Raw genomic sequence first — 12,224 nt, 5'->3', positions numbered from 1 at the left:
AAGAGAAAAACCATGATGACCTTGGATACTGCGATGATTTTCTAGTTACAACAGCAAAGCCATGATAAAAGTAAAAAATAATAGATGTTATATTTCATTACAGTTAAAAACTTCTGTTAAATTAAATACAGTGTCAAGAGAATGATAACATAAGCCCCATACTAGGAAAAAATGTATTTGCGAAACCTCTAATAAAAAATATTATCTAGAATATAGAAGAACTCTTAAATAAGAGTTCAAGGAGAAACAGACAACCTTAAAATATGAGCCAAAAATCCTAACAGACACCTTATCCAAGAAAATCTGTAAATGGAAAATAAGAGTTGAACATCTAACTATTCTCATTTTACAATTAAGGAAACAGTGTCCTAGAAAGTTTAAGTGATTTACCTGTAGTTCATAACTATATTGTAGCAAAACTGGATCCAAAATACAAGGCCCTTACTTCCCCAGATATGCATGTCCAACATTAGACCAAAATGATCACTTCTGTCAAATGATGCAGTGACAAGGTTTTGCCCTATTAATTGCCAGCCTTAAGTAACAAGAGATTGAGATTTTATTGAGGAAATTAGTTTCTGTCCTCTTTCATAATTAATAAGAACAAGGAGTCTGATTTCTCATTCCATGTTTAATTAATTATGGACACTTGAGCAAGATTGTTCACCTCTTCAAACCTGCTTAGTTATTTGTAAACTGGAGAAAATAGTATATTAAACATTTCTTGAAATTTTACCTGGTATTTAACACAACTGTATTATATCAATAATTTTAAAGAACTGCTTATTTTGCTACTTTAAAATGATAATAATTAATTATTGTTTTTATAACCTTATATGACTGCATATTGTTACAAAAACTAATATTTTTCTTTCACCAGTGTGAGATTCAAAGAAAGGTAGCATCATGTCTTGTTGTTTATTTAATTATTCATTCAACAAATATCTTTGTAACATATATTATTAGCCAGAGTCTGCCAAAGGTACTGATACTCAGATCAGATCAGATCAGTTGCTCAGTCATGTCCGACTCTTTGCGACCCCATGAATCGCAGCACACCAGGCCTTCCTGTCCATCACCAACACCCAGAGTTGACTGAGACTCATTCCATCAAGTCAGTGATGCCATCCAGCCATCTCATCCTCTGTCGTCCCCTTCTCCTCTGGCCCCCAATCCCTTCCAGCATCAGAGTCTTTTCCAATGAGTCAACTCTTCACATGAGGTGGCCAAAGTACTGGAGTTTCAGCTTCAGCATCATTCCTTCCAAAGAAATCCCAGGGCTGATCTCCTTCAGAATGGACTGGTTGGATCTCCTTGCAGTCCAAGGGACTCTCAAGAGTCTTCTCCAACACCACAGTTCAAAAGCATCAATTCTTAGGTGCTCAGCTTTCTTCACAGTCCAACTCTCACATCCATACATGACCACAGGAAAAACCATAGCCTTGACTAGACGAACCTTTGTTGACAAAGTAATGTCTCTGCTTTTGAATATGCTATCTAGGTTGGTCATAACTTTCCTTTCAAGGAGTAAGAGTCTTTTAATTTCATGATACTAGCAATGAGCAAATAAAAGTAGATGGCTTTATTCTTGTCTTTATAGACTTTAAATGTCTTTCTCTTCCTCTGGACACTCATCTCTGTTTTTCCTAAATTCCATACTTCAGAGACAGAAAGAAATACTTGAAGGCTCTAATAACCACTCCTATTATATATTATTCCCTCTAATGATAACACAGATAATGGGGCTGGCATGTTTTCTTATAGGTAATTCAGGAAGAAAAGAGCCTGTTCTCCTAGAGCAACATTTAAGCTTGTACTTCCATTGGATAATATTGAAAATATTTCCATATTTACTCACTCAGTTCTTTATCCACATTTTCTGTAATATGGTCAATAATGCCAGAAGAACCAGAGGTGATAGCATACCAACTTCAGTCACATTTTGAGAATGGATTTATTTTCCTTAAAATGATTGACTCATGTAATACTTGAATAACAAAAAAAAAGAAAAAAAAATCATTCTTCTCTTTCAGGGTGAGTTTCCTCTTTCATTTCTGAGTCCTTCCCTAAAAGCACAACCAATCTGGGGCTATTTCAATCCATCAGTCATGGTCAGCATAAATTAATATTGCTATAAATAAAATCAACTGAAACTTTAGTGTCTTAAATTATCATTTTGTTATTTTAAGATTATGTCAAATTTAAATTTAGGCAAGGCTCAACTAGAATTTTCTGTTCTCAGCTCTGTCCCCTCATAGTCTTCAGTCAGCAGCAAAACAGTAGTTTTCTCTTTATTCAAATACTCTGGCTAATGTCTGGGATGAAGAAAATTACTGAGCTATTTATCTTTAATCTACCAGTAGGTCAGCCTGAGCTTCTGTGAGTGTTATCTAAGAAGGTTTTCAAAATCCACAGTGCAAAAAGTCAAGGTATTTGGGGCTTTGATTTGGAAGTGGCCTAAAGGTCACATCCACATAAATTTATTGATCAAAGTGAATCAGAAGGCCCCAGATCATCATCTTTTGATGATGAAAGGAGCTACAAAGTTATGCTGAAATTATATGTCAGCTACCCAGAACCAGACATTCTGGTGTGTGAAGTCAAGTGGGCCTTAGGAAGTGAAAGTTAAAGTGAAAACTTCTCAGTTGTGTCCAGCTCTTTGCAACCCCATGGACTATACAGCCCTGAATTCTCCAGGCCAGAATACTGGAGTGGATAGCTTTTCCCTTCTCCAGGGGATCTTCCCAACCCAGGGCTCAAACTCAGGTCTCCTGCATTGCAAGCAGATTCTTTACCAGCTGAGCTACCAGGAAAGCCCAAGAATACTGGAGTGGGTAGCCTATTCCTTTTCCAGCAGATCTTTCCCACCCAGGAATTGAACTGGGGTCACCTGCTTTGCAGTAAGATTCTTTACAAACTGACTTATCAGGGAAGCTGGCTTTAGGACTTCCTGGTGGCTCAGACAGCAAAACGTCTGCCTATAGTGTGGGAGACCTGGGTTCAATCCCTGGGTTGGGAAGATCCTCTGGAGAAGGAAATGGCAACCCACTCCAGTATTCTTGCCTGGAAAATCTCATGGACGGAAAAGCCTGGTGGGCTACAGTCCGTGGGGTCTCAAAGAGTCGGACACGACTGAGTGACTTCACTTTCACTGTTAATAAAACTAGTGTATGCAATGGAATTCCAATAGAGCTAATCAAAACATAAATGATGATGAAGACCCAGCAGTGGCTACAAGGTGGGAAAAGGTCTATTTTCAGCTCAATTTCCAAGAAAGGTAGTACTAAAGAATGTTCTAATCATCGGACAATTGCACTCATCTCCCATGCCAGTAAGGTCATGCTTAAAATCTTGCATGCTAGGCTTCAGCGTTAGGAGAATCAAGAGCCACCAGATGTCCAATTTGGGTTTAGAAAAGGCAGAAGAAGCGGAGATCAAATTGCCAACATTCCTGGATTATAGAGAAAGCAAGGGAATGCCAGAAAAAAATTTACCTCTGTTTAATCAGCTAAGCTAAATCCTTTGACTGTGTGGATTATAACAAACTGTGAAAAGTTCTTAAAGAGATAGGCATACCAGATCATCTTACCTGGCTTCTGATAAACCTTTATGAAGATGAAGAAACAACAGTTAGAATCCTATATAGAACAACTGATTGGTTCAGGGTTGAGACAGAAGTACCACAGGGTTGTCTGCTGTCACCCTGTTTGTTTAACATATATGCTGAGCACATCATGAGAAATTCCTGACTGGATGAGTTATAAGCTGGAATCAAAGTCAACAACCTCAAATATTTGGATGATATTGTTCTAAGGGCAGACAATGAAGAGGAACTAAAGAGCCTCTAGATGACAGTAAAGAAGGGGAATGAAAGAGCTGGCTTAAGGCTAAATGTTATAAAAAACTAAAATGGCATCCGGCCCCATTACTTCATGGCAAATATAAGGTGAAAAGGTAGAAGCAGTGACAGATTTCCTCTTCTTGGAATCCAAAATCACTGTGGGTGATGACTGCAGCCATGAAGTCAGAAGATGATTGCTTCTTGACAGAAAAGTGATGACAAACCCAGAGAGTGTGTTTAAAAACAGAGACATTACTCTGCCAACAAAGGTCTATATAGTCAAGGCAATGGTCATCCCAGTAGTCACAGACAGTTGTGAAAGCTGGACTATCCACAGAGCACCAAAGAATTGATGCCTTCAAACTGTGGTACTGGAGAAGACTCTTGAAAGTCCTTTGGACAGCAAGGAGATAAAACCAGTCAATCTTAAGAAAATCAACCCTGAATACTCATTGAAAGGACTGATCCTGAAGCTAAAGTTCTAGTAATTTGGCCACTTGATATGAAGAGCCAATTCATTGGAAAAGTCTCTAATTCTAGGAAGGATTGAGGGCAGAAGAGGGTGTCAGAGGATGAAATGATTGGATGTCATCACTGATGCAATGGTCATGAAATTGGGCAAACTCCAAGAGATGGTAAGAGAAAGGGAGGCCTGGCATGCTGAAGTCCATGAAGTCACAAAGAGCGGTACATGACCACTCATGTACCACTTGAAAAGCAAAGACATTACTTTGCCAACAAAGGTCCATCTAGTCAAGGCTATGGTTTGTCCAGCGGTCATTTATGGATGTGAGAGTTGGACTGTGAAGAAAGCTGAGCACCGAAGAATTGATGCTTTTGAACTGTGGTGTTGGAGAAGACTCTTGAGAGTCCCTTGGACTGCAAGGAGATCCAACCAGTTCATTCTAAAGGAGATCATATGGCAAAACCAATACAATATTGTAAAGTAAAACATAAAAATAATAATAACAATAATAAGCTTACCCTAATAAAGCCAGCTTTACCATAAAAAAAAAAAGAAAAGAAATAACATGAGAATTAAAAATAAATAAATAAATAAAGGAGATCAGACCTGGGTGTTCTTTGGAAAGAATGATGCTAAAGCTGAAACTCCAGTACTTTGGCCACCTCATGCGAAGAATTGACTCATTGGAAAAGATTGTGATGCTGGGAGGGATGAGGTGCAGGAGGAAAAGGGGACGACAGAGGATGAGATGGCTGGATGGCATCACTGACTGGATGGACGTGAGTCTGAGTGAACTCCGAGAAGTTGGCGATGTACAGGGAGGCCTGGCATGCTGCGATTTATGGAGTCGGACAACACTAAGTGACTGAAATGAACTGAACTGAACTTATATCTAGAGGGGAAATGTTCAGTGATTTATACAAAATCTACAGGAGTCTTCAGTCTGACACAATTAGTCATATTACTTCTATATGCAAAATACTCTCGGCTACACTGAGGAGCCTGAAAGGTTCAACTAAGGTTGCCATAATGCTTAAAGTTCTGGATTCTAGTAACTGGTTTCCTCAGTAGGAAATCTACAGGTTTCCAGTAGATTCTTCAACTGGTTTCCAGTTGAGGAAAACCTAAAATGCAGGTTGTCTTAATTCATAGATTTTTGAACTAAAAAAAACAAAAACAAATATTCTTACCCCTAAAGATATAGCATAACCATAATAAATACTTCCACTCAAAACAGGGAGAATGGAAGGCACACAATAATTGCTCCAAGGCAGTTCTGAAAGCCTATAAGATATACTTTTTATTTTAAATTTTATTAGTGATGGATTAACTAGAGAACTAAAAGCAGATCCAATTCTAACAATTTTAAATTGTTTTCTTGAGAATTTCTTTCTACTTCATTTAATTCATAGAAAATTGGAAGCAAAACTGGCTTAAAGTTTCTATTAAAATTGCATTATTTGTGTAAAGAATAAGCTTGTTCAGGGAATAAGGCTCAGATCCTGGCTCCTCATTCACCTCAGTTCACTCACGATTGCTACTCCTTTACAAACGATGTGCTAGATCAGGATATTTATAAAACTTCAAATAAAAGAGTCTAAAATAGTGTTATAGCAGACACAGATTTTTCATAATTTTTGAAGTATTTTCTTTATGTTTAGAGATTTGCCTTTATATAAACAATACTATTTATATGTTCCTCATCATTTAATCACTTAAATATATCAATAGATTTTTAAATGCTTTGTGTTTTTTTTTTTTTTTTTAATCTCCAAAATATACAGCTAGTTTATTCATCTCAGTACCAGCAAGCAACCCAATCAAAAAGTGGGCAAAAGACCCAAGCAGACACCTCTCCAACAAGACACACAGATGGCCAACAAACACATGAAAAGATACTTATCATTGCTGATTATTAGTAAAATGCAAATAAATACTATAATGAGTTATCAGCTCACACCAGTCAGAATCAATTCAGTTCATTTCAGTTGCTCAGAAAAGCTATGACCCACCTAGACAAGATATTATAAATGCTTTGTTTTTAACAGGAGTTTTGGGATGGGGAGGGAGGTGGGAGGGGGGTTCAGGATGGAGAATACGTGTACACCTGTGGTGGATTCATGTTGATGTATGGAAAAAACAATACAATATTGTAAAGTAATTAGCCTCCAATTAAAATAAATAAATTTTATATTAAAAAGGAATAAGCTTCCTGCATACCCAGTGCCTCCAAAAGTCCATACCCTCCCACATTATAAGAATTATTCACCAGATTGTACAATTTTCACTGATAATATAACTGCATTGATGCATCATAATTATCCAAAGTATATGTTTATGATGCATCAATGTAGGTCTATTTTCACTAAAATGATATACAATCTGGTGAGAGATTTTTAAAATTAATTAATTAATTTTAATTGGAGGTTAATCACTCTACAATATTGTGATGGTTTTGCCATATCTACATGAATCAGTAATGGGTGTACATGTGTCCCCCCATTCCTGAACTCCCTCTTTCTCCTCCTTCCCTACCCCATCCCTCTGGGGCTTTGAGTGCCCTGCTTCATGCATTGAACTTGCACTGGTCATCTATTTTACATATGGTAATATACATGTTTCAAAGCTATTCTCTCAAATCATCCCACCCTCACCTTCTCCCACAGAGACCAAAGGTCTGTTCTTTACATCTGTGTCTCTTTTGCTGTCTTGCATATAGGGTCCTCATTACCATCGTTCTAAATTTCATATATGTGCATTAATATATTGTACTGGTGTTTCTCTTTCTGACTAAATTCACTCTGTACAATAGGCTCCAGTTTCATCCATCTCATTAGAACTGAGGGAAAAAATGTGTTCTTTTTATAGCTGAATAATATTCCATTGTGTATATGTAAGACAACTTCCTCATACATTCATTTGCTGATGGATATCTAGGTTGCTTCCATGACCTAGCTATTGTAAACAGTGCTGCAAAAGGGTCTTAAAGACTCAGACATGATTGAGTGACTAATAAAGAGTCACAAAGGGTTGGACATGACTGAGCAACTGAACAACAACAATCTTAGGGTTCATTCTTGTTATGTATTCCATGAGTTTGGACAAATACATACTGATATATCCATCATTACAATATCATACAGAATATTTTCACTGACTTAGAACCCTTCAGTGTTCTGCCTTTTCATTTCCCACGATCATCTTTGACAACCATATATCTCCCTCCATACTTCTGGTTTTTGGAGAAGGTCATATTGTTCAAACCATACAGTATATAGACTTTCCAGATTGACTTTATTTTTCATTTGGTAATATGAATTTAATATAAGTCCATGTCCTTTAATTGGCTACATAGCTAATTTCTTTTTTGCACTAAATAGTCATCAACTGTCTACATGAATAACACTATTTAATTGTCTATTTATGGAAATCTTTGTTGCTTCCAAGTTTGGTAAATATGGGTAAAACTGCAGTAAACAGCAGAATGCAGGTTTTTATATGGATATAAGCTTTCAATCTTTTTTTGGGTAAATATAAGGAATGCAATTGCTGGATTATGTAGTTAAGAGTGTTTTTCATTTTGTAAGGAACAACGAATTGTCCTCTAGAGTGGCTATGCAATTTTGCTTCCCACCATCAGTGTATCAGTTCAGTTTAGTTCAGTCTCTCAGACGTGTCTGACTCTTTGCGACCCCATGAATCACAACATTCCAGGCTTCCATGTCCATCACCAACTCCCGGAGTTCACCCAGACTCAGGTCCATCGAGTCAGTGATGCTATCCAGCCATCTCATCCTCTGTCGTCCCCTTCTCCTCCTGACACCAATCCCTCCCAGCATCAGAGTCTTTTCCAATGAGTCAACTCTTCACATGAGGTGACCAAAGTACTGGAGTTTCAGCTTTAGCATCATTCCTTCCAAAGAAATCGCAGGGCTGATCTCCTTCAGAATGGACTAGTTGGATATCCTTGCAGTCCAAGGGACTCTAAAGAGTCTTCTCCAGCACCAGAGTTCAAAAGCATCAATTCTTTGGTGCTCAGCCTTCTTCACAGTCCAACTCTCACATCCATACATGACCACAGGAAAAACCATAGCCTTGACTAGATAAACCTTTGTTGGCATAGTAATGTCTCTGCTTTTGAATATGCTATCTAGGTTGGACATAACTTTCCTTCCAAGGAGTAAGCGTCTTTTAATTTCATGGCTGTAATCACCATCTGCAGTGATTTTGGAGCCCCCAAAAATAAAGTCTGACACTGTTTCCACTGTTTTCCCATCTATTTCCCATGAAATGATGGGACCGGATGCCATGATCTTCGTTTTCTGAATGTTGAGCTTTACGGCAACTTTTTCACTCTCCACATTCATTTTCTTTTTTTTTTTTTTTAAATGTTTATAAAAATCAAGCTTTAACATTTATTTTATATCTAGCTTTCCACATCTGTGTGCAGACAAGGAGTAAGATTGCACATAAGTGTAAGCAGTGCAAATATGTGTAAGTGGAGAAAAATCACAGATGTGCTAGAAATTGAATACAGGACCATAAGAAAGCAATGGACAAATCAAAGAAACTAGGAAAAAGTAATAAAACTATAGGGTCAGAATTAGAAAGGGTGAAGAATGATAATGCCCTTGTTACTACAGAAGTTACATTAAGTGGCACAGATTGCACTTGTCAAACAAAAAATAATCCAATAGCATTGACTTTTATTCATTCACGTTAAGTCACCTGAAATGGTATCTGTTGCATTTAAATGCTCATTAATGTAAATGGCTGAACAAATCCATTTTAATGGATATTCAATCCATTAAAAAAACTCAATATCCCACATGGTTAAAGTCACTTCAACATAGCCTCATGACAACTCCCACACCAAAACAGTACTTTATTTTGTAAATTTTGACCCATTATTACTCCCATGTTATGGTCTTTTCAGCTGTCAAGCGTACAAGGTGAAGAAAAAATTTAGTTAGATGGGGGTTGCACCTGGAAAATAAATTTCTTAAACTCCATATACATGTTTCAAATCTGCTGGGTCCCAAGTCCATCTATGAACTCCCAGGCTGCCAGTATCATGTGCAGCATACTAAAGCTACACTATCTGAATAGCTTATTAATTCTGCATAAATCAGGTCAACCAATGTGTCAACCTGTAACAGACTGCGCATTTTTAACTGAACATGGCAAAATATTCACTCTCTTGAACTTTACATCATCTTTGATGTCAAACAATGAGGCAAATCCCAACAGTATATACAAAAAACAGCTTTGCGTTTACAAAAGATTGTTTCCCATACTGATTAATCCAGGCAGCTAACTCATTGGTTTATGCAACTTTATTGAAGAAAAATAAATCAATTACTAGCAGAGCTATTAGTTGATCACTCATCCATTGACAACTTGCATCATTTATTCAGTGCTATATTAAACAGTGTATTGGAAGATAGATTAACTAATAGCTCCAAGCCTCCTAACAATTTAAATGAAAATTACAAAATGTTTTGAGACCCTATTTTGGAATACAAAGGGTGTTTGACTTCCAATTTCCATTCTCTGTAGAACAAGAACAGGTCATTCCTTTATTGACATGCATAAAATACATCACATTTTCTGTTCTGCTGATGCTATAAATTCAATACCAATTCTCCAGCCATATCAGTTATGAGCATAAAGTATATCATGTAACCTCAAATCTCTAACAGTGGAAGGCTTAAACAAGAATGGATGCTGCTAGAATAATGCTGCTTCCTTTGATGTGACAACTCAGCATCCATCTCCCTCCCTCTCAGATGATTCTTCAGCATGTTAGAGCAGTGAGGAATGGTTTTAGTCTCATAACCAAGTTAGAGTGAAGACATTGGCCACATAATACACATGCTCCATTTTTTTTAAAAAATTCTGAATCTTGGGCAACTGTTCTCTTGTAACTACTTTACAGTTTCTAAAAGCAGTTATTGTCCAAAGCTGGAAGAACTTAAGTCTTCTCAGATGAGCATGTGAATGAATGGAGGGAGGTAAACAAAAAATAAAATTAAAAAAGATGAGGTCTGATAGGGGAGCAGCCGGATAAGAAAATCAAAAAAGGAACAGTAATTTAAAGTTTATTCCAGCTATAATGCAGGTTATTCTGACTTTAAGGTAGCATCACATGGCATACTTCTGAGTCCATTCCCGAGATATTCTGTTGTACTTATCTCTGTCTGTTTTATAGATCCGTGCAATCTCTGGCACTAGGGGGTCATCTGGGTTTGGATCACATAGCAGTGAACAAATGGATAAAAGAACTTTAGAAATAGTTAAAGCAGGAGACCACTGTGATCTTAGAATATCGAGACAAATGCTGCCATTACTGTTAATATTTGGATGATAAATTCTTGTTGTAAATGCAACCTTAGGTGGTTTGAAGGGGTAGTCTGTAGGAAAATGAATTGTCAAAAAGAATACACCGCCTTGATATGGGCTGTCATTAGGTCCCATAATTGAGGCTTGCCAATGAAACATATCATCCCCAACTGGACCTGCAGAACATTGTGCTGGAGGGTCACGGGCCAAATCACTAAGTTCCTTATTAATCCGTTTCAGCGCCATAGTCTGTGCTTTTCGTCTGGCTCCTCACTATCTCGGTGTGTGCTCGAAGGTCCGGCCAAAACTCTTGATTATCCTGGCGGCTGGGAAGGATTGTCTCTTCGTCTCACACCGGCTCTGCCAGACACAGGCGCTTGGTATTGAGGAGGCGGATCTCGCGAGAACCTCGAGGCTGGTAACCTCCACATTCATTTTCATCAAGAGGCCTTTTAGTTCCTCTTCACTTTCTGCCATAAGGGTGGTGTCATCTGCATATCTGAGGTTATTGATACTTCTCCTGGCAATCTTGATTCCAGCTTGTGTTTCTTGCAGTCCAGCGTTTCTCATGATGTACTTGGCATATAAGTTAAATAAGCAGGGTGACAATATACAGCCTTGATGTACTCCTTTTCCTATTTGGAACCAGTCTATTCCATGTCCAGTTCTAACTGTTGCTTCCTGACCTGCATACAGATTTCTCAGGAGGCAGGTCAGGTGCTCTGGTATTCCCATCTCTTTCAGAATTTCCCACAGTTTATTGTGATCCACAGAGTCAAAGGCTTTGGCATAGTCAATAAAGCAGAAATAGATGTTTTTCTGGAACTCTCTTGCTTTTTCGATGATCCAGCGGATGTTGGCAATTTGGTCTCTTGTTCCTCTGCCTTTTCTAAAACCAGCTTGAATATCAGGATGTTCACAGTTCACATATTGCTGAAGCCTGGCTTGGAGAATTTTGAGCATTACTATACTAGCATGTGAGATGAGTGCAATTGTGGGGTAGTTTGAGCATTCTTTGGCATTACCTTTCTTTCGGATTGGAATGAAAACTGACCTTTTCCAGTCCTGTGGCCACTGCTGAATTTTACAAATTTTCTGGCATATTGAGTGGAGCACTTTCACAGCATCATCTTTCAGGATTTGAAATAGCTCAACCGGAATTCCATCACCTCCATTAGCTTTGTTCATAGTGATGCTTTCTAAGGCCCACTTGACTTCACTTTCCAGGATGTCTGGGCCTAGATTAGTAATCTCTTCCAAAAACACAAGAGAAGACTCTACACATGGACAGCACCAGATGGTCAATACTGAAATCAGATTGATTATATTCTTTGCAGCCAAAAATGGAGAAGCTCTATACAGTCAACAAGAACAAGACCAGGAACTGACTGTGGCTCAGATCATGGACTCCTTATTACCAAATTCAGACTTAAATTGAAGAAAGTAGGGAAAACCACTAGACCATTCAGGTATGACCTAAATAAAATCCTTTATAATTATACAGTGGGAATGAGAAATATATTTAAGGGACTAGATCTGATAGATAGAGTGCCTGATGAACTATGGACGGAGGTT

At 37.9% G+C, this 12,224-nt stretch overlaps 1 pseudogene across 1 annotated transcript; it reads right to left on the bottom strand.

The window, feature by feature from the left end:
- Positions 1 to 8,993: 8,993 nt before the first annotated feature.
- LOC113898051 lies at positions 8,994 to 11,066 on the bottom strand (annotated as a pseudogene). The gene has a single exon (XR_003512506.1). The product of XR_003512506.1 is annotated as a ubiquitin-conjugating enzyme E2 D3 pseudogene (transcript).
- Positions 11,067 to 12,224: the final 1,158 nt, after the last annotated feature.

The sequence above is a fragment of the Bos indicus x Bos taurus genome, chromosome 9 (assembly GCF_003369695.1).
Source record: "Bos indicus x Bos taurus breed Angus x Brahman F1 hybrid chromosome 9, Bos_hybrid_MaternalHap_v2.0, whole genome shotgun sequence".
Taxonomy (NCBI): domain Eukaryota; kingdom Metazoa; phylum Chordata; class Mammalia; order Artiodactyla; family Bovidae; genus Bos; species Bos indicus x Bos taurus.
The sequence above is the reverse complement of the archived record's forward strand: the minus strand, read 5'-3'. Positions and strand labels throughout refer to the sequence as shown.